This window comes from Mustelus asterias, chromosome 4 (genome assembly GCF_964213995.1).
Source record: "Mustelus asterias chromosome 4, sMusAst1.hap1.1, whole genome shotgun sequence".
Classification (NCBI taxonomy): Eukaryota; Metazoa; Chordata; class Chondrichthyes; order Carcharhiniformes; family Triakidae; genus Mustelus; species Mustelus asterias.
This window is the reverse complement of record NC_135804.1, coordinates 86,899,026-86,920,770: the sequence shown is the minus strand read 5'-3', so window position 1 is coordinate 86,920,770 and position 21,745 is coordinate 86,899,026. Positions and strand designations below refer to the sequence as shown.

The 21,745-nt window shown below is 48.0% G+C and overlaps 1 protein-coding gene across 1 annotated transcript in view; it reads left to right on the top strand.

The window, feature by feature from the left end:
• Positions 1–15,938, top strand: part of kdrl (kinase insert domain receptor like) — a 509,442-nt gene extending 493,504 nt beyond the window's left edge. The window contains exon 31 of the transcript XR_013497644.1: positions 15,898–15,938. The gene's annotated coding sequence lies outside the window, so the exon portion shown is untranslated. The remainder of the gene's footprint in view (positions 1–15,897) is intronic.
• The last annotated feature ends 5,807 nt before the right edge of the window (positions 15,939–21,745 follow it).

The following is a 21,745-nucleotide window of genomic DNA, read 5'->3' as shown; positions in this document are numbered from 1 at the left end:
TGGGGGTCGGTGGGAGGAGGGGGGGGGGGGGGGGGTCAGCTGCCAGTCTGTTGCCGATCCCTCCTGGCACCATCACTGGTACACTACCAGCCACAGATTACTCTTCCCTGCAGGGGCAAGAGAGCGGGAGAGATGGCTGTGGCTGGTAGTGTACCAGTGATGGTGTATCCCTTTACACTGTGGAATCGGACACTGTGGAATCGGTCGGTTCTGCTTCATCTTCTTAGCGAGGAATTGCTTCATCTTGAAGGTTTCGTGGGATGGCATGGCCACACGTCCACTCCGGCAGGAGGCATCGACCGCAGACTGGCAGCTGACCCCCCCCCGACCAGAGGATGATATGTCACACCCCAATTCTAGAAGAGTTGATGGGTCAATCGGAAGGGATTAAATCCAAAAGAGAAAATCTCAGCAGGTCTGGCAGCATCTTAAGGAGAGAGAAGAACGATCATCAGCTCTTTTCTCTCCTTACAGATGCTGCCAGAACTGCTGAAATTTTCCAGCATTTTCTGTTTTCATTTCAGATTCCAGCATCTGCAATATTTTACTTTTAACCAAGGTAACAATGCTTTGCAGGAATCTCAAAATGAATTATTCCAACAAGCTGCACTTACCAGAACAAAGGATGGGGGTTTGTGGGCAATCTGAACATGAGTTGACTATGAGGACAATCAGATCATTGAATCTAATGAGAAAAGAAAGATTATTTCACCAGACAAGCAGGCGTTAGAGGGGTCCTGAAAGACAGGAGGATCGTGATAAGAGGAGGATAGCCGGAGATCAGGACTGCAGTTAGAAAAGGGTGCTCTAGTCAACCATAGGAAGATACAGCGAGACAAGACAGTGGCGGAGTTACTAACTAATAGAGACCACTCCCACAAAAAGGTAAACTCCAAAGGCTTTGGTGAGAACATGGTTATTCACTGAGTGATAAGTAAACACGTTACGGTGTTTCACAGAATGCTTGGTTCTCCTCTGATTCATTGTTAAGAGTGGCACGGTGGCACAGTGGTTAGCATTGCTGCCTACAACACCAGGAATCCGGGTTCAATTCCAGCCTTGGGTGACTGTCAGTGTGGAGTTTGCACGTTCTCCCCGTGCCTGCATGGGTTTCCTCCGGTGCTCCGGTTTCCTCCCACACTCCAAAGATGTGCATGTTAGGTGGATTGGCCATGTTAAATTGCCCCTTAGTGTCCCATAGTGTGTTGGTTAGATGGCTATGGAGAAAGAGTCTGGCTAAGATGCTCTGTTGGAGAATGTGTGGGGGGGAGGAGTGAGTAGCTGATGACTGTTTGTGGGGGAAGGGGAGAGTGGCTGGTTACAATGTATGTTGGGGAGAGGGGCTGATTACTGTGTATGGGGGAAGGGGAAGGGGAGAGGGACTGATTACAATGTGTGTCAAAGGGGTGTTGGACAGGGGCTGATTACAGTGTGTATGGAGAGAGGGGCTGATTACAGAGTGTGTGGGGAGGGGAGAGGGGCTGATTACAGAGTGTGTGGGGAGGGGAGAGGGGCTGATTACAGTGCGTGTGGGGAAGGGGAGAGGGGCTGATTACAGTGTGTGTGGGGAAGGGGAGAGGGGCTGATTACAGTGTGTGTGGGGAAGGGGAGAGGGGCTGATTACAGTGTGTGTGGGGAAGGGGAGAGGGGCTGATTACAGTGTGTGTGGGGAAGGGGAGAGGGGTTGATTACAGTGCGTGTGGGGAAGGGGAGAGGGGCTGATTACAGTGTGTGTGGGGAAGGGGAGAGGGGCTGATTACAGTGTGTGTGGGGAAGGGGAGAGGGGCTGATTACAGTGTGTGTGGGGAAGGGGAGAGGGTCTGATTACAGTGCGTGTGGGGAGAGGGGCTGATTACAGTGTGTGTGGGGAGAGGGGCTGATTACAGACTGTGTGGGGAAGGGGAGAGGGGCTGATTACAGTGTGTGTGGGGAGAGGGGAGAGGGACTGATTACAGTGCGTGTGTGGGGAAGGGGAGAGGGGCTGATTACAGAGTGTGTGGGGAAGGGGAGAGGGGCTGATTACAGTGTGTGTGGGGAAGGGGAGAGGCGCTGATTACAGTGTGTGTGGGGAAGGGGAGAGGGGCTGATTACAGTGTGTGTGGGGAAGGGGAGAGGGGCTAATTACAGTGTGAGGGGAAGGGGAGAGGGGCCGATTACAGAGTGTGTGGGGAAGGGGAGAGGGGCTGATTACAGAGTGTGTGGGGAAGGGGAGAGGGGCTGATTACAGCGTGTGTCGGGAAGGGGAGAGGGGCTGATTACAGTGTGTGTGGGGAAGGGGAGAGGGGCTGATTACAGTGTGTGTGGGGAAGGGGAGAGGGGCTGATTACAGTGTGTGTGGGGAGAGGGACTGATTACAGAGTGTGTGGGGAGAGGGGAGAGGGGCTGATTACAGTGCGTGTGGGGAAGGGGAGAGGGGCTGATTACAGTGCGTGTGGGGAAGGGGAGAGGGGCTGATTGCAGTGTGTGTGGGGAAGGGGAGAGGGGCTGATTACAGTGTGTGTGGGGAAGGGGAGAGGATCTGATTACAGTGCGTGTGGGGAGAGGGGCTGATTACAGTGTGTGTGGGGAAGGGGAGAGGGGCTGATTGCAGTGTGTGTGGGGAGAGGGGCGAGGGACTGACTACAGTGCGTGTGTGGGGAAGGGGAGAGGGGCTGATTACAGAGTATGTGGGGAAGGGGAGAGGGGCTGATTACAGTGTGTGTGGGAAAGGGGAGAGGCGCTGATTACAGTGTGTGTGGGGAAGGGGAGAGGGGCTAATTACAGTGTGAGGGGAAGGGGAGAGGGGCTGATTACAGTGCGTGTGGGGAAGGGGAGAGGGGCTGATTACAGTGTGTGTGGGGAAGGGGAGAGGGGCTGATTACAGTGTGTGTGGGGAAGGGGAGAGGGGCTGATTACAGTGCGTTTGGGGAAGGGGAGAGGGGCTGATTACAGTTTGTGTGGGGAAGGGGAGAGGGACTGATTACAGTGCGTGTGGGGAGAGGGGCTGATTACAGTGCGTGTGGAGAAGGGGAGAGGGGCTGATTACAGTGCGTTTGGGGAAGGGGAGAGGGGCTGATTACAGTGTGTGTGGGGAAGGGGAGAGGGGCTGATTACAGTGCGTGTGGGGAAGGGGAGAGGGGCTGATTACAGAGTGTGTAGGGAGAGGGGCTGATTACAGTGCGTGTGGGGAAGGGGAGAGGGGCTGATTACAGTGTGTGTGGGGAGAGGGGCTGATTACAGTGCGTGTGGGGAAGGGGAGAGGGGCTGATTACAGTGTGTGTGGGGAAGGGGAGAGGGGCTGATTACAGTGCGTGTGGGGAAGGGGAGAGGGGCTGATTACAGTGTGTGTGGGGAAGGGGAGAGGGGCTGATTACAGTGTGTGTGGGGAAGGGGAGAGGGGCTGATTACAGTGTGTGTGGGGAAGGGGAGAGGGTCTGATTACAGTGCGTGTGGGGAGAGGGGCTGATTACAGTGTGTGTGGGGAGAGGGGCTGATTACAGACTGTGTGGGGAAGGGGAGAGGGGCTGATTACAGTGTGTGTGGGGAGAGGGGAGAGGGACTGATTACAGTGCGTGTGTGGGGAAGGGGAGAGGGGCTGATTACAGAGTGTGTGGGGAAGGGGAGAGGGGCTGATTACAGTGTGTGTGGGGAAGGGGAGAGGCGCTGATTACAGTGTGTGTGGGGAAGGGGAGAGGGGCTGATTACAGTGTGTGTGGGGAAGGGGAGAGGGGCTAATTACAGTGTGAGGGGAAGGGGAGAGGGGCCGATTACAGAGTGTGTGGGGAAGGGGAGAGGGGCTGATTACAGAGTGTGTGGGGAAGGGGAGAGGGGCTGATTACAGCGTGTGTCGGGAAGGGGAGAGGGGCTGATTACAGTGTGTGTGGGGAAGGGGAGAGGGGCTGATTACAGTGTGTGTGGGGAAGGGGAGAGGGGCTGATTACAGTGTGTGTGGGGAGAGGGACTGATTACAGAGTGTGTGGGGAGAGGGGAGAGGGGCTGATTACAGTGCGTGTGGGGAAGGGGAGAGGGGCTGATTACAGTGCGTGTGGGGAAGGGGAGAGGGGCTGATTGCAGTGTGTGTGGGGAAGGGGAGAGGGGCTGATTACAGTGTGTGTGGGGAAGGGGAGAGGATCTGATTACAGTGCGTGTGGGGAGAGGGGCTGATTACAGTGTGTGTGGGGAAGGGGAGAGGGGCTGATTGCAGTGTGTGTGGGGAGAGGGGCGAGGGACTGACTACAGTGCGTGTGTGGGGAAGGGGAGAGGGGCTGATTACAGAGTATGTGGGGAAGGGGAGAGGGGCTGATTACAGTGTGTGTGGGAAAGGGGAGAGGCGCTGATTACAGTGTGTGTGGGGAAGGGGAGAGGGGCTAATTACAGTGTGAGGGGAAGGGGAGAGGGGCTGATTACAGTGCGTGTGGGGAAGGGGAGAGGGGCTGATTACAGTGTGTGTGGGGAAGGGGAGAGGGGCTGATTACAGTGTGTGTGGGGAAGGGGAGAGGGGCTGATTACAGTGCGTTTGGGGAAGGGGAGAGGGGCTGATTACAGTTTGTGTGGGGAAGGGGAGAGGGACTGATTACAGTGCGTGTGGGGAGAGGGGCTGATTACAGTGCGTGTGGAGAAGGGGAGAGGGGCTGATTACAGTGCGTTTGGGGAAGGGGAGAGGGGCTGATTACAGTGTGTGTGGGGAAGGGGAGAGGGGCTGATTACAGTGCGTGTGGGGAAGGGGAGAGGGGCTGATTACAGAGTGTGTAGGGAGAGGGGCTGATTACAGTGCGTGTGGGGAAGGGGAGAGGGGCTGATTACAGTGTGTGTGGGGAGAGGGGCTGATTACAGTGCGTGTGGGGAAGGGGAGAGGGGCTGATTACAGTGTGTGTGGGGAAGGGGAGAGGGGCTGATTACAGTGTGTGTGGGGAAGGGGAGAGGGGCTAATTACAGTGTGTGTGGGGAAGGGGAGAGGGGCTGATTACAGTGTGAGGGGAAGGGGAGAGGGGCTGATTACAGCGTGTGTCGGGAAGGGGAGAGGGGCTGATTACAGAATGTGTGGGGAAGGGGAGAGGCGCTGATTACAGTGTGTGTGGGGAAGGGGAGAGGGGCTGATTACAGAATGTGTGGGGAAGGGGAGAGGCGCTGATTACAGTGTGTGTGGGGAAGGGGAGAGGGGCTGATTACAGTGTGTGGGGAAGGGGAGAGGGGCTGATTACTGTGTGTGTGGGGAGAGGGGCTGATTACAGTGTGAGGGGAAGGGGAGAGGGGCTGATTACTGTGTGTGTGGGGAGAGGGGCTGATTACAGTGTGTGGGGAAGGAGAGAGGGGCTGATTGCAGAATGTGAGGGGAAGGGAGAGGGGCTGATTACAGTGTGTGTGGGGAGAGGGACTGATTACAGTGTGTGTGGGGAAGGGGAGAGGGGCTGATTACAGTGCGTGTGGGGAGACGGGCTGATTACAGTGCGTGTGGGGAAGGGGAGAGGGGCTGATTACAGTGCGTTTGGGGAAGGGGAGAGGGGCTGATTACAGTGCGTTTGGGGAAGGGGAGAGGGGCTGATTACAGTGTGTGTGGGGAAGGGGAGAGGGACTGATTACAGTGCGTGTGGGGAGACGGGCTGATTACAGTGCGTGTGGGGAAGGGGAGAGGGGCTGATTACAGTGCGTTTGGGGAAGGGGAGAGGGGCTGATTACAGTGTGTGTGGGGAAGGGGAGAGGGACTGATTACAGTGCGTGTGGGGAAGGGGAGAGGGGCCGATTACAGAGTGTGTGGGGAGAGGGGCTGATTACAGTGCGTGTGGGGAAGGGGAGAGGGGCTGATTACAGTGTGTGTGGGGAAGGGGAGAGGGGCTGATTACAGTGCGTGTGGGGAAGGGGAGAGGGGCTGATTACAGTGCGTGTGGGGAAGGGGAGAGGGGCTGATTACAGTGTGTGTGGGGAAGGGGAGAGGGGCTGATTACAGCGTGTGTGGGGAAGGGGAGAGGGACTGATTACAGTGCGTGTGTGGGGAAGGGAAGAGGGGCTGATTACAGAGTGTGTGGGGAAGGGGAGAGGGGCTGATTACAGTGTGTGTGGGGAAGGGGAGAGGGGCTGATTACTGCGTGTGTGGGGAAGGGGAGAGGGACTGATTACAGTGCGTGTGTGGGGAAGGGAAGAGGGGCTGATTACAGAGTGTGTGGGGAAGGGGAGAGGGGCTGATTACAGTGCGTGTGGGGAAGGGGAAAGGGGCTGAATACTGTGTGTGTCAGGGGTGTGTTGGAGTGGGGCTAATTACAGCATGTGCGGGGATGCAGAGATAGCGCTGGGGAGAGGGACTTCACTGAGTCCTCTATAGAATAGAATAGAATCCCTACAGTGCAGTAGGAGGCCATTCGCCCCATCAAGCCTGCACCAACCACAATCCCACCGAGACCCTATGCCCATAATCCCACATTTCTATCCTGCTAATTCCCTGACACTATGGGGCAATTTAGCATGGCCAATCAACCGAACCTGCACATTTTTGGAGTGTGGGAGGAAACCGGAGCACCCAAAGAAAATCCACACAGACACGGGAGAATGTGGACACGGACAGTGACCCGAGGCCGGAATTGAACCCGTGTCCCTGGTGTTGTGAGGCAGCAGTGCCAACCACTGTGCTACCCCTATCACCAGGTAACATGGAGAGCTTGACTGAAATTTATAGGAGTACTTATAGTTTTATTAAGTAGTTTAAAGACAGATTTTATATTAAGATGTTGATCTACAATATACAAACTTGAATAATTCTATACTGAATGTTACTATGCTGCATTTTTGCTTTCCTGTTTGTGCTGGAGTCCAGGATTATGTTTATTTGCAAGTATTAATATGGTGTCATGTGGAAAATAGTTTCGGCAGCACTGGTGTAAAGAGTGATCTATTTATATCTCAAAAGCGTAAAGCATGAGTATTTATAGTTGAATGTATTAAGTTTTTAACACATTAAGGTTAAGGCAAGGTAAGCCTTGGCTCACTTGTAGCATTCTCACCTTGGAGTCAAAAGGCTTTGTGTTCAAGCCCCACTTTAGAAAACTGACAGATATCTCAGTGCAATGCTGAGGGGAGGGAGTGCTGCACAGTCAGAGGAGCTGCCTTGTCAACTGAATTGCTAGACTGAGTCTGGCTTCTCGGGTTGATGCTTAGAATCCCAACGCACTTGTAGTAATTCAGTCACACGCTGACTTATGACTCCTGCTCTGTCCAAGATCGCAAGAAACTACAAAGGGTTGTGAACGTAGCCCAGTCCATCACGCAAACAAGCCTCCCATCCATTGACTCCGTCTACACTTCCCGCTGCCTCGGAAAAGCAGCCAGCATAATCAAGGACCCCACGCACCCCGGACATACTCTCTTCCACCTTCTTCCATCGGGAAAAAGGTACAAAAGTCTGAGAACATGTACCAACCGACTCAAAAACAGTTTCTCCCCTGCTGCCATCAGACTTTTAAATGGACATACCATATATTAAGCTGATCTTTCTCTACACCCTAGCTGTGACTGTTAACACTATATTTTGCACCCTTTCCTTTCCTTCTCCTCTATCTACTCTATGAACAGTGTGTTTTGTCTGTATAGCACACAAGAAACAATATTTTTCAGTGCATCCCAATACATGTGACAATAATAAATCAAATCAACTCCCACGGTTTACAGTCAGGTAGCCTTCACCTCAAGATCTACAACTCCAATCTGGGTAAAACTCCAGGCATTAGAACCCCTACTGGTTGCTTCCCATTGGGCAACTGTCCTATATCCTTAAATATTATGATATTTCAAGTGCTCATCCAAATATTTTTTAAAGGTTGTAAGGTTTCCAGTCTCCACTACTTTTCCGGGCAGTGCATTTCAGATTCCCATATTCTATTGAATTTTAACATTGATTGTGGCCTCACTTCCTTCAATGGCTGAAGACATAGGTATGTATTTAGGCACCAACAAAATAAAGGCAGCGCCCTTTCCCACCCACTGCCTGAATAATAAATGATCCATCCTTGCATTTGCGTGTGTAGGGCGTAGTCAACTCTGAACGACAAGCTGTGAAAAGTGCCCCTGAAATAATAGTTGAACTTGTTGTCCAAAGACTGCTGCGGCTGCTGCATTCCACGGTCAGTTAATACCTGGGTTTAGCTACTCACGAGGGAGACTAACCTCCATAAACAATGGAAGGGGGTGGAGGCGGGGGGGGGGGGGGGGGGCGGGGGCGGTTCAAGTGCCCATGATTATAGGAACAACAGAGGGTAGTGTCTGGGCCTGGGGGCAGAGAAGTCAAAAGTCAGAAACTGGACTTGGTGGACTCAGGAGTGAAGCAGCAGCACGCTATCGTTACCTTTTATAGCAAGTTTCTAAGTTAATATTAAGTGTTGCAGAAGCAAGAATAACAGCAGAGAGCTTCCACACTAACGTCAGGATTTACTGCAGTAGCTGAGCAGATAGATGAACTGCCTCTTCTGCTTTCCAGCAAATATTAGTCGGAGCTTCCATGACCATCTCAGGCAATTGCTGCACCTATGAGTAAAAACGCTGCCTGAGAACCATACTAAACCATTTTAGACTCAATGTCCCAGATGCTATCACATGCACTGTTAATCCAGAACGCTGTGGCCTGGCTGCTCTCATGAGTAGCCCATGCACCTATCCTTGCCAAACTGCAGTGACTCTGTGTCCCCTGAGCTCAGTGGCATATACAATTGGGTGGGATGTACAAAGGCTGTCAGTTCATTATGGCCCATTGTTTGCTGCTGGTGAGGCCCAATATAAAATGTAACACAATGCATGTTTGTCACAGCACCCAACACAGAACCTCTTGCATTCCAGGTGACAGCGTCCTATTGAAATGTGTTTGAAATAAGATTATATGGACACCTGGTGGACAGGCAGAAAACTGCAACACAGCTAGTCAGAGGCACCATCAGTTACATCATTGAAACTCCAGCCGCTGTGCTTAAGAACCTCTTTCAATTTACTTTCACCAGTGAGTCACTGTGCCATGGAGATGGGGACAGCCCAAGATTGAATCTCCATTCTGCGTTGCGAATTGATCTCACCTGTGTTATAGCTGGCAGTAGAATTGATCTCAGGCTTAGCAAGCAGAAACATGGTCATGTTTCTTGCTGTCCCTGCCTGGTTTTATAAATTAAGTATGGCCATTTGAGTAAGCCATTGAAAGCTATCAATGTGTGTGTGTAATTTTACCTATCAAGTCATTGTCTTCACAAGAAGGGAAGACAAAAAAGCACTGTTTAAAAAGAATCCAAAACAATACAGTGACACAATGGTTAGCACTGCTGCCTCATAGCGCCAGGACCTGGGTTCAATTCCCGGCTTGGGTCACTGTCTGTGTGGAGTCTGCATGTTCTCCCCGTGTCTGCGTGGGTTTCCTCCAAGTGTTCTGGTTTCCTCCCGCAGTCCGAAAGACGTGCTGCTTAGGTGCATTGGCCGTGCTAAATTCTCCTTCAGTGTACCCGAACAGGTGCTGGAGTGTGGCGACTAGAGGATTTTCACAGTAACTTCATTGCAGTGTTAATGTAAGTTTACTTGTGACACTCATAAATAAACTTTAAACAAACATCTATCAGTCTTACACTGTGAACCTAATCACAAATCATTGGCCTTGATATGCAATAGTAGTCACTGTCCAAACCAGCAATCTCCAATTAAAGCCACTGTTGTCTCAATAATAAACACAAAACTGATTAAAGCCTTCTAAAATTAATAGTGTACATAGTAAATGTTTGGTGATTGCGATCTATTGTTAATTATTACTTCATGAACTTACAGTCTAAAGTTTATTTATTAGTGCCACAAGTATGCTTACATTAAAGAACAAAGAAAATTACAGCACAGGAACAGGCCCTTCGGCCCTCCAAGCCTGCACCGACCATGCTGCCCGACTGAATTAACACTGCAATGAAGTTACTGTGAAAATCCACTATTTGCCACATTCTGGCGCCTGTTTGTGTACATTGTGGGAGAATTTAGCATGGCCAATGCACCTAATCAGCACGTCCTTTGGACTGTGGGAGGAAACTGGAGCACCTGGAGGAAATTCTCGCAGGCATGGGGAGAACGTGCAGACTCTGCACAGACAGTGACCCTAGTGGGAATCAAACCGGGTCCCTGGCACTGTGAGGCAGCAGTGCTAACCACTGTGCCATGTCATAACATTGTGAATACATTTTAAAAATAAGCTTTCTGGAGCATCTTAAAGAAAGAGAGGAAGAGTCAGAGAGGTTTAAGGGAAGAATTCCAAATCCTTATGGCGAAGCAGTGGAACACATGGATGCTAACGGTGGGGCAAGTAAAGTGGGGGGGGGGCTGCTCAAAAGGCCAGAATTGGAGGAATGCAGAGTTGACTGAGGGCCTGGAAGGGGTTACAGAGGTGGAGGGGGTGAGTACGTAAAGCAAACTGAAGATGAGGTTGAGAATTTTAAAACCGAGATGTGGATCGAGTCGAAGTGAATGTTAGTAATCAGGACGAGACAATTGCAAAATCCACATTTCTCGGGGGCCACAGAGAAGATTATGTGACATATTTCAAAAAGTGACAAAAGTTTTCAGAGTTGACTACACTTTGCATTGTAGGTTTCAATTTTACATTGTCACAATAAAGTAAAAATAGTAATGGGCTGTTAAAAGCAGGGAAATGTGACCCAAGAGAACTTATAGATTTTGAAATGTCGCTGTAAACACATTAATAATTTGTGACTGTGTAAAGGGGAATAACATCTGCCTGAGCTGGAAATGTTTTTTTAAAATCACTTTTAATAAAAATAAGATGGATTGAGCTGCTCAGATTCCATTTACTTTCCAGCTATGTCACCTTGCTAAAATCCACCATCCTGTCCTCTAAGGTACTTCATTTGCATTAACGACAATCTGACAGCCTTGCTGTAATTATCTGGTTTATAACATCGGAAGAACACTAGGGACAAACAATTAAGTGTTTAGCCGGTGAAACATTTCATCCAGGTTTTACCCTTCTTCATCCCTCCAGTTCAGCCTCAAGGTCTCAACTCTCTTCTCTGTTATTATCCTTCTCACTAGCCCTGTCTCGGAACAGTACTTGATTAGCAAGCCTCCTCAGTGGGACAGGTGCACAAAAGGATTTTCTGACTTGTGCCGGTTTATTATGAGTCATAAAAATGTGTGGCAGAGCCGATAAACAATCCACCCTCTCCGCCCCATCCTAACTCTGCTCTTCCTTGTAAGAGGGAACAGACTGCTAAACATCTGCTCGGATCCAGACATATCCGAACACTTCAAATCCTGTCTGCTCCAACTGATGGTATAATTACTTTCTTCTGAATCGCTCCCCAGTGACCATAAATTGAAAGAGACACTCGTTCCATCTGGAATAGAAAAGGATATGGTGTTGCTATGAACAAATACAAAATAACAATATGTTGTCACAACACTTCTGAACTTTTGTTAACAAATTGCACAATCAACAGCCTTTCCTGTTTTAGAACACAGATAACCTGCCACAGAGTATATTCGACTGTTAATTCTCTTGTGGAAAGAGAAGTAGAAAGGGTTTTAAACTAAACAAAAGGGCTGAGGGATCAAGCTTGGATAGATGTAACAATTGAAGGGGTAGAGTCAAGGCAAAATAGTAACATGGAAAATAAGGTCAGAGAATGGCAAGAAGGGACAGAGAGAAAAAACCCGCCAACAGTCAAGGTTAGATGTTACAAAGATAACAGGAAGACAAAACTTAGAACTCTGTATCTGAATGTATAAAGCATTCATAGCTAAGTAAACAAATCAATAGCGAACATTGAAGTAAATAATTATAATCTGATAGCCATTACAGAGATGCGGCCACTGGAGGACAAGGATTGGATCTTGAATAATGAGGCTCATAAGAACCTAAGAACATAAGAAATAGGAGCAGGAGTAGGCCATCTAGCCCCTTGAGCCTGCCCCGCCATTCAATAAGATCATGGCTGATCTGAAGTGGATCAGTTCCACTTACCCGCCTGATCCCTATAACCCCTAATTCCCTTACCGATCAGGAATCCATCTATCCATGATTTAAACATATTCAACGAGGTAGCCTCCACCACTTCAGTGGGCAGAGAATTCCAGAGATTCGCCACCCTCTGAGAGAAGAAGTTCCTCCTCAACGCTGTCCTAAACCGACCCCCCTTTATTTTGAGGCTGTGCCCTCTAGTTCTAGTTTCCTTTCTAAGTGGAAAGAATCTCTCCACCACTACCCTATCCAGCCCCTTCATTATCTTATAGGTCTCTATAAGATCCCCCCTCAGCCTTCTAAATTCCAACGAATACAAACCCAATCTGCTCAGTCTCTCCTCATAATCAACACCCCTCATCTCTGGTATCAACCTGGTGAACCTTCTCTGCACTCCCTCCAAGGCCAATATATCCTTCCGCAAATAAGGGGACCAATACTGCACACAGTATTCCAGCTGCGGCCTCACCAATGCCCTGTACAGATGCAGCAAGACATCTCTGCTTTTATATTCTATCCCCCTTGCGATATAGGCCAACATCCCATTTGCCTTCTTGATCACCTGTTGCACCTGCAGACTGGGTCTTTGCGTCTCATGCACAAAGACCCCCAGATCCCTTTGCACAGCAGCATGTTGTAATTTCTTTCCATTTGGATAATAATCCAATTTGCTGTTATTTCTTCCAAAGTGAATAACCTCGCATTTGTCAACGTTATACTCCATCTGCCAGATCCTCGCCCACTCACTCAGCCTGTCCAAATCTCTCTGCAGACCTTCTACGCCCTCCACACAATTCACTTTTCCACTTATCTTTGTGTCGTCTGCAAACTTTGTTACCCTACACTCAGTCCCCTCCTCCAGATCGTCTATATAAATGGTAAATAGTTGAGGCCCCAGTACTGATCCCTGCGGCACGCCACTAGTTACCACCTGCCAACCAGAAAAGCACCCATTTATTCCGACTCTCTGTTTCCTGTCGGATAGCCAATCCCCAATCCACGCTAACACCCTACCCCCAACTCCGTGTGACCCAATCTTCTTCAGCAACCTTTTGTGAGGCACCTTATCAAACGCCTTTTGGAAATCCAAAAACACCACACCCACCGGTTCCTCTCCATCAACCGCACTAGTCACATCTTCATAAAAATCCAACAAGTTCATCAAGCACGACTTTCCCCTCATGAATCCATGCTGCGTCTGCTTAAAGACATTCGGGAAGAATAGGAAGCTCCATAAAGATGGAGGGGTAGCACTGTTAATTAAGGATGGCATTGGTGCAATAGTTAGAGATAACCTTGGTTCAGGAGATCAGGATGTAGAATTGGTTTGGTTGGAGATGAAGAAATAATCAGGGAAAGAAGTCATTGGTGGGAGTGGTTTCCTGGCCCCTAAAAATCATCACAATGTAAGACAAAGTATACAAGATGAAATACTGGGGGCTAGTGATAAAGACAATAATCATGGGAGACTTTAATCTACATATAAACTGGAAAAATGCTTTCAGGACAATCTCTTCGTGCAGCATGTTCTGGAGCCAAACAGAGCAGGTTATATTACGATTGGTATTGTGGTTAATTAATGACAGTATTAATTAATTAATGACCACAGAGTAAAGACAACCCTAGGTAGCAATATGATTGAATTTACATGCAGTTTGAAAGAGAGAAGAATGGGTCTTAAGGGAAGGGGCAGCCTATCTCTTAACTTAGAGATCAGGACACTGTTTAAAAAGGGCGCCACGATTACTGTGGAGTTGGCCTTGTAGGCTTTTCTAAGTTCCACTCCTCAGGAATGACGGCACAAAACATGCCCCCCCCCCCCTCCACCCCCCCCCCTCCACACCCCCCCCCCCCCCGCCCCCGGCTTTCTCTTTGACACTTTCTGAAGATCTGGAGAGAAAACCTGGTTGTTTCTCTGGGGAGAAACATGCTGGTGGGTGGCACGGTGGCACAGTGGTTAGCAGTGCTGCATCACAGCGCCAGGGACCTGGGTTTGATTCCTGGCTCGGGTCACTGTCTGTGCGGAGTCTTCACATTCTCCCCGTGTCTGCGTGGGTTTCCTCCGGGTGCTCCGGTTTCTTCCCACAGTCCGAAAGACGTGCTGGTTAGGTGCATTGGCCATGCTAAATTCTCCCTCAGTGTACCTGAACAGGCGCCAAAGTGTGGCAACTGGGAGATTTTCACAGTAACTTCATTCCATTGTTAATGTCAGCCTACTCGTGACAAAGAACAAAGAACAATACAGCACAGGAACAGGCCCTTCGGCCCTCCAAGCCCGCGCCGCTCCCCGGTCCAGGATTGAATCCTGAATCCAGGATCCCCGCCCAATTTTCTAGCCTATCTACATACCAATATCCTATCCACCGAGCTGTCCCTCACAGCTACGATGCTTTGTTCATCACAACCTATTAACTCACCCCCACCCTCCCATTCCAGACCATGTGATCTCCAGGGAGAGGCGAAAACCCAGAGTGAAAACCCCAGGGCCAATATGGGGAAAAAAAATCTGGGAAATTCCTCTCCGACCCCCTGAGGCAATCGAAACGAGTCCAGGAGATCACACTGGCCCTGATCGGAAAATGCTTCCCAACCCTAGTCATTTCCACTTCCATGAACACCATATGAATTCCCTGCCCCCGAGACAGGTTCCCAACTATCCGCAGTCTCGCTCCGTACTGGCACCAGCAAGATGATCATAGAATGAAGCCTTGAAACGAGAAACAAGGAACAATTAGCCCGCGCCGCTCCCTGGTCCAAACTAGACCACTCTTTTGTATCCCTCCATTCCCACTCCATTCATATAGCTGTCTAGATAAGTCTTAAACGTTCCCAGTGTGTCCGCCTCCACCACCTTGCCCGGCAACACATTCCAGGCCCCCACGACCCTCTGTGTAAAATATGTCCTTCTGATATCTGTGTTAAACCTCCCCCCCTTCACCTTGAACCTATGACCCCTCGTGAACGTCACCACCGACCCGGGGAAAAGCTTCCCACCGTTCACCCTATCTATGCCTTTCATAATTTTATACACCTCTATTAAGTCTCCCCTCATCCTCCGTCTTTCCAAGGAGAACAACCCCAGTTTCCCCAATCTCTCCTCATAACCAAGCCCCTCCATACCAGGCAACATCCTGGTAAACCTCCTCTGTACTCTCTCCAAAGCCTCCACGTCCTTCTGGTAGTGTGGCGACCAGAACTGGACGCAGTATTCCAAATGCGGCCGAACCAACGTTCTATACATCTGCAACATCAGACCCCAACTCTTATACTCTATGCCCCGTCCTATAAAGGCAAGCATGCCATATGCCTTCTTCACCACCTTCTCCACCTGTGACGTCACCTTCAAAGATCTGTGGACTTGCACACCCAGGTCCCTCTGCGTCTCTACACCCTTTATGGTTCTTCCATTTATCGTGTAGCTCCTCCCTACATTATTCCCACCAAAATGCATCACTTCGCATTTATCAGGATTGAACTCCATCTGCCATTTCCTTGCCCAAATTTCCAGCCTATCTATATCCTTCTGTAGCCTCTGACAATGTTCCTCACTATCTGCAAGTCCTGCCAGTTTTGTGTCGTCCGCAAACTTACTGATCACCCCAGTTACTCCTTCTTCCAGATCATTTATATAAATCACAAACAGCAGAGGTGACGCTAATAAATAAACTTAAAAACTTTAAGGTTTTCAGTCAGAAACCAACACTTTGGCCGGAATTCTCCGATGTCATGTGCTGCTAGCAAAAATAGAAAATTTGGCACTCAGTGAGAAGTCGATTCACTGCAGCTGGACCGGAGAACCCAGCCATGGGCGAGGTTGGAGAATTTTAGCTTTTGCCATTTTTTGGGAAAATTCTGCCTGATATTTTCTTTTGTGGGTGAGTCCAAAGTAGGGAGTGCTGTTTTAAAATTAGGGATCCCCCTTTTAGGACAGAGATGAGGAGAAGGCTGTGTGACTTTGGAACTCTCTGCCTCAGAAAGCATTAGAGGTGCGGTCGTTGAATATTTTTAAGGTGGAGGTCGACAGATTCTTGTTAGACAAGGGAATCAAAGGTTAGAGGAGGTGGATGGAAATGTGGAATTTGGGACACAAACAGACCAGCCATGATCTTATTCAATAGTGGAACAAGCTCAAGGGGCTGAATGGCCTACTTCTGTTTCTGTTTTGTACGTTCATACTTTTTTTGTATGTTTGTAACTCTGCTTTGGACCGCAAAATTGTTGCCTTCTGAACATCAAATGATATCGCTTAAGACTGCCAATGGTCTAATTCCATAATTTGCTGCCATGAATTATGGAATTAGACCAGTTCCTGTATGGAACTGAATCATCCAGACCAGGGAAATATCAAGGTTACTTCTGTAGCCAAGGTAATCAAGCTGGCTGATAGTATGAACACTGTAGCAAGTCTGAGTGCACTTGAGATAGAAAGGACAAGAACCGGCCTCTGTTCTTACTCAGCAAGTGGTTGACACGGTGGCACAGTGGTTAGCACAGCTGCCTCACAGTGCCGGGGACCCGGGTTCAATTCCGGACTTGGGTGACTGTGTGGAATTTGTACATTCTTCCCGTGTCTGCGTGAGTTTCATCCAGGTGCTCCAGTTTCCTCCTACAGTCCAAAGAAGTGGAGGTGACTTGGATTAGCCATGGTAAATTGCCCCTTAAGTGTCCCAAGATGTGTAGGTTAGATGGACTCAGCATGGGAAATATGTGGTGTTACGGGGATAAGGCAGGGAGAGGGCCTGGGTAAGATATTCTGTCAGTTCATGCTCAATGACCTCCTTCTGCAGTGTAGGGACACTATGATTGATTGTTGTCCAGGTACTGCAGTTGGAAAATGTGTCTAACTGAGTGCAAGGAGAGGACATGATCACCCTCACTTTTGATCCTCACTCTCCCCTGCTGTGTTATACATGAAGATTCACACTGTGCTCCAGCTCTCAAGTTGCAAAGTACGCAATTGTGATTTCTGGTAGAGAGAGGAAAGAAAGGATTTAAGGTGGGGTTGTGTTTTCAGAAAATGAATGCCTTGTTCATATTGGAATTTTAAAAAATAAGTTTTTCACGGATCTTCACAATGCCTTGTCATTCTCTGTCTCCGTCATTTTGATGATCTTGGCTCTTTCTCTTTCCTGTTCTGATTCTCACTGTGCCTTTCTGTTCTATATTGCTTAATTTTCTTTCTCCCCCATCCATTCCCTCATCTCCACCCCTCACCCAACTATTTCTTCCTCACCCCATCCACTCTGCCTCTGTTACATGTCACCCCCCTCCCCTCTCTTGACCCTCACCCGTTTCTAAATAACAACATTGTGTTATAAGCACTCTAAACAACAAGCTGCCAGTCCCTAGCTTAGTGCTGCTGGAAAAGCAATGAAGTGGGGACATAGGGAGGAGGGTAGGGACAACAGGGGCGTGAGTGCGGAGTGGGGAACAGGGAGTTGGAGATGGAGACATGCCGAGAATATTTTAAAAAATAGTTCTTACACATTGGAATGTTTGTTAGCATGCTTTGTCCCACGCATAAATTAACCCTAAACATTTCAGGAAGCTTGTGCAATAAAACCATCCTGTTAGATGGAATGAAAAATACATGTGGAGAGCAGCCATAGTTAATCAAGAAATCACACATTGGATATAATTAGTGAAAGTGCTCCCCCTACTGTTGACTTTTCTGATGCAATCACCAATATTGCTCCTGTGGCTATGTTAGAATATCTGGCCAAAGCTGACCATGTTAACTTATGCTGGCTGCAAAAGCATCCGCTAGGTTCTTTGAAAAGCAGAAAATAATCTTTAATAATTAGGGATTGAGCTGTAATTTGAATAAGAGAATTCACTTCTTTTGCAATTGATTTCGACTGAGCATCAGATTCTCACCAGTTCAGGGCGTTCAAACTGATTTCTCAACATAACACAGCTTTGGGTTTTCAATATCAGAGCCATAGTCATAGAAAAGAGCTTTACTGCACATAAGGAGGCCCTTCAGCCTACTGTGTCCGCGCCGGCCATCAAGCACTTACCTATTCTAATTCCATTTTCCAGCACTTGGTCCATTGCCTTGTATACTACAGCATTTCAAGTGCTCATCTAAATGTACCTAATTGTACCTAAAACCACAGTGTTCTTAATACTTTATATAGGTCAGAGGCAAGCAAGCATCACCAGATGGGCAAGTGAACAGACATGAGGCCCCAAGTCAGATAGAATCCCTGCAGTGCAGAAGAAGCCATTCGGCCCATCGGGTCTGCACCAACTGTCTGACAGAGTATCTTACCACGGCCTTCGCCCTCACCTATTCCTTTAACCCCACACATTTATCATGGCCAATTCATCTAAACTACACATCTTTGGACACTAGGGGGCAATTTAGCTTGATCAATCCACCTGACTTGCACATCTTTGGATTGTGGGAGGAAACCGGAGCACCCAGAGGAAACCCACGCAGACATGGGGAGAATGTGCAGACTCTACTCACACAGTCAGCCAAGGCTGGAATCGAACCCGGGCCCCTGGTACTGTGAGACAGCAGTGCTAATCACTGTGCCACTATGCCATCTATTTTAGCAATGGGCTTTGTTCAGGATGGTTGAAATAATAAAAATAAAAGTTTAAACTTAAAAATAAATGGTAATAATTCAGGAAACAGGATACAGAGAAGTCCCAAATAAATATGAAATTTAACAAAAGAGAAAATGCTGGAAAATGGAGAGAAAAGAGCTGACATTTTGAGTCCAGATGACCCTTTGTCAAACCTTTGACAATGGGGTATCTGGACTTAAAATGTCAGCTCTTTTCTCTCCTTACAGATGCTGCCAGACCTGCTGAGATCTTCCAGCATCCACAGAAACTCTTTTGGTTTCAGATTCCAGCATCCACAGTAATTTGCTTTTATTATTAATGAAATTTAACAAAACTTGCACTGTCACCCTGGGGAAAAGAAACCTGGGCCATGCAGCAGCACCACTTGATGGCACATTGAAAAGTAAGGATATATAAAGTTCAAACTGGGGGGCTAGTTAACTCAGTTGGCTGAATGGTTAGTGCATGGATCAGATTAATGGTAACAGCATGGTGGGGATTGAACGCCGCTTCAGCTGAGTTAAACCCATGGTCTGCGTCCTTGGCCTACCTGCAATACCTTGCCATGGTTCTCGATAAACAATCGGGAAAGACCTGTCTTTCTTCTGAAAAATAAGTTGATACTTGAAACCAGTACTCGAGCATTCTACCAAGGATTAAGGCACAACAAAAGCATAGCACAGGAAATAAGTATGAAAACAGGAACTGCACCAAGACGCAGCTAACTCAACACTGACCAGGGATTGACTCTGTAACCTTCCTGTTCTGTATGCTTTTTACCATTGAGTAATTGAGATATCCTTATTTTAACGTTAAATCATTTTTTTCTTATCTAACCGGCACATTTCACTTCCTTACTTCCCATTAATTTTGTTCACCAAATGATAAAACATATGTGAAAATCCAGCAGTGTTAGTCTACACACTGAAATAACACCAAACAGAAAAGGTGTCAAGTGACATATTTTGCGATATTTCAATCCATGTCCAGTGCTTTGGATTTGCAATAGCATACACAGGTTGGTGTCCACATTTCCTAGCACTGGTGAAGTAGACTCCATGATAGGGTAGATTGTACTTCGTGTGAAGAGAAATGAATTTAATGGCCAAATGGTTTTCCTCATTTTATCCTTTCCTTTGCACAACACAAAGAAAGGAGGACCCGGGGATTGAAGGCGGGACCTTCCTGGTCCATTGTCTCCGTGATACAACAATACACTCTTCATCAGCCGGGGCACCAAATATAAAAGTTGGCAAGTTATGTTACAGCTGTATAAAACTTTAGTTAGGCCACATTTGGAATATTGCATTCAGTTCTGGTTGTCACAGTACCAGAAGGATGTGGATGCTTTGGAGAGGGCGCAAAGAAGTTTTACCAGGATGGTGCCTGGTCTGGAGAGTTCTAGGTATGAGGAGAGGTTGGATCAACTAGGATTGTTTTCACTGGAAAGACAAAGGCTGATAGAGGTCTACAAAATCATTAGAGGGAGGCATAGATAGGGGATAGTCGGAGGCTTTTTCCCAGGGTGGAAGGGTCGACTACAAGAGGGCACAGGTTTCAGGTGAGAGGTGGTAAGTTTAGGGGAGACATGCGGGGAAAACTTATTCATACAGAGGGTGGTGGGTGCCTGGAGCACACTGCCAGTTGAGCTGGTGGAAGCAGGCATATTAGCAACGTTCAAGGTGTATCTCAATAGACACATGAACGGGAAGCGACCAGAGGGACAGAAATAGCATTCTGGTGCAGGCTTGGTGGGCTGAAGGGCCTGTTCCTCTGCTGTATTGTTCTTTGTTCTTCTTTGACATCTACACATCAGGGTGGTATTTTGAGGATGAATTATACGTATAGAATAATATAATTTAATACAGTTTATATGAGATAACAAACAATTAGATGGTTGCTTTGGGCCTGGCTGTCAGCGAAGAGTAATTTAATTGTCTCAGAGCTTCATTATTAAGAATTTTCTTAACAGTATTTTCTCCGAAACAGCCTAGTCGTCCTTGAACTGAGTGGCTTGCTAGGCCATTTCAGAGGGCAGTTAAGAGTCAACCACATTGCTGTGGCTCTGGAGTCACATGTAGGCCAGACAGGTAAGGACGGTAGATTTTCTTCCCTAAAGGACATTAGTGAACCAGATGGGTTTTTCTGACAATCGACAATGGCTTCATGGTCATCAGTAGATTCTTAATTCCAGATATTTTTTATTGCTGCAAATTCCACCAGCTGTCGTGGCAGGATTCGAACCCCAGAACATTAGCTGAGTTTCTGGATTAGTATTCTAGCGATACCCCAGGCCATTGCCTCCCCCTTGGTCAAGGAGTGTCACTTGCAAGGGTGCACAGGTCAGGATATCACAGGAAATGCTGGAAAATCTCAACAGGTCTGACAGCATCTGTGGAGAGAGAATAGAGCCAATGTTTTGAGTCTAGATGACCCTTTGTCAGAACACAGCCTTGTTCTCTGTACTGAGATGCTAAGAATTGCTTTTGAGCTGCTCTGGCTCTGACAAAGGGTCATCCAGACTCGAAATGTTGGCTCTCCCCACAGATGCTGTCAGACCTGCTGAGATTTTCCAGCATTTTCTGTTTTTGTTTCAGATTCCAGCATCCGCAGTATTTTATCAGAATATCACAGGCCTGCAGTCTGATTTTTCATCCACATAAATTGGAACATCAGAGAAGTGGATCCACAAGTTACTAGCCAGTACTATCTGCAAACTCAGTGCCTTAAGTGGGAGAGTCTAACTGGGGGACCCACCCTTAAAGCTAACATCAGTTTGTGAAGGAACACCAAAAGAAGAAGGCTAGCCCATCAGGCACTCTAGCTGAAGAGGGTGCGCAGTCACTCAGGATGCATGACAATCATTACTGCTGACCCTCTTTGCACTTTCATTTGGATATCAAACACAGCCTGCATTGAGATGCTAAAAATTGCTTTTGAGCTGCTCTGGCACTGAATGAGAGACAAATAACAAAAAAACTAACACAGCTGCCCTTCCTGCTGATTGAAGCCAGAGGTACTAGCTCATGCTCCACCCCAGCATTGGGGTTTGAAGGTCATGTCACTTTGAGTCACTTGGCTTCATTTCTGGCGGAGAGGTTTATGTGTTTGGCTATGTGTGTGTGTGTGTGTATGCTAGAAGTAGCCTTACATTCAAAAAGTACACTTGACATCAAACACTCTGGATCTCTCACCATCAGTTGTTCTGTTGAT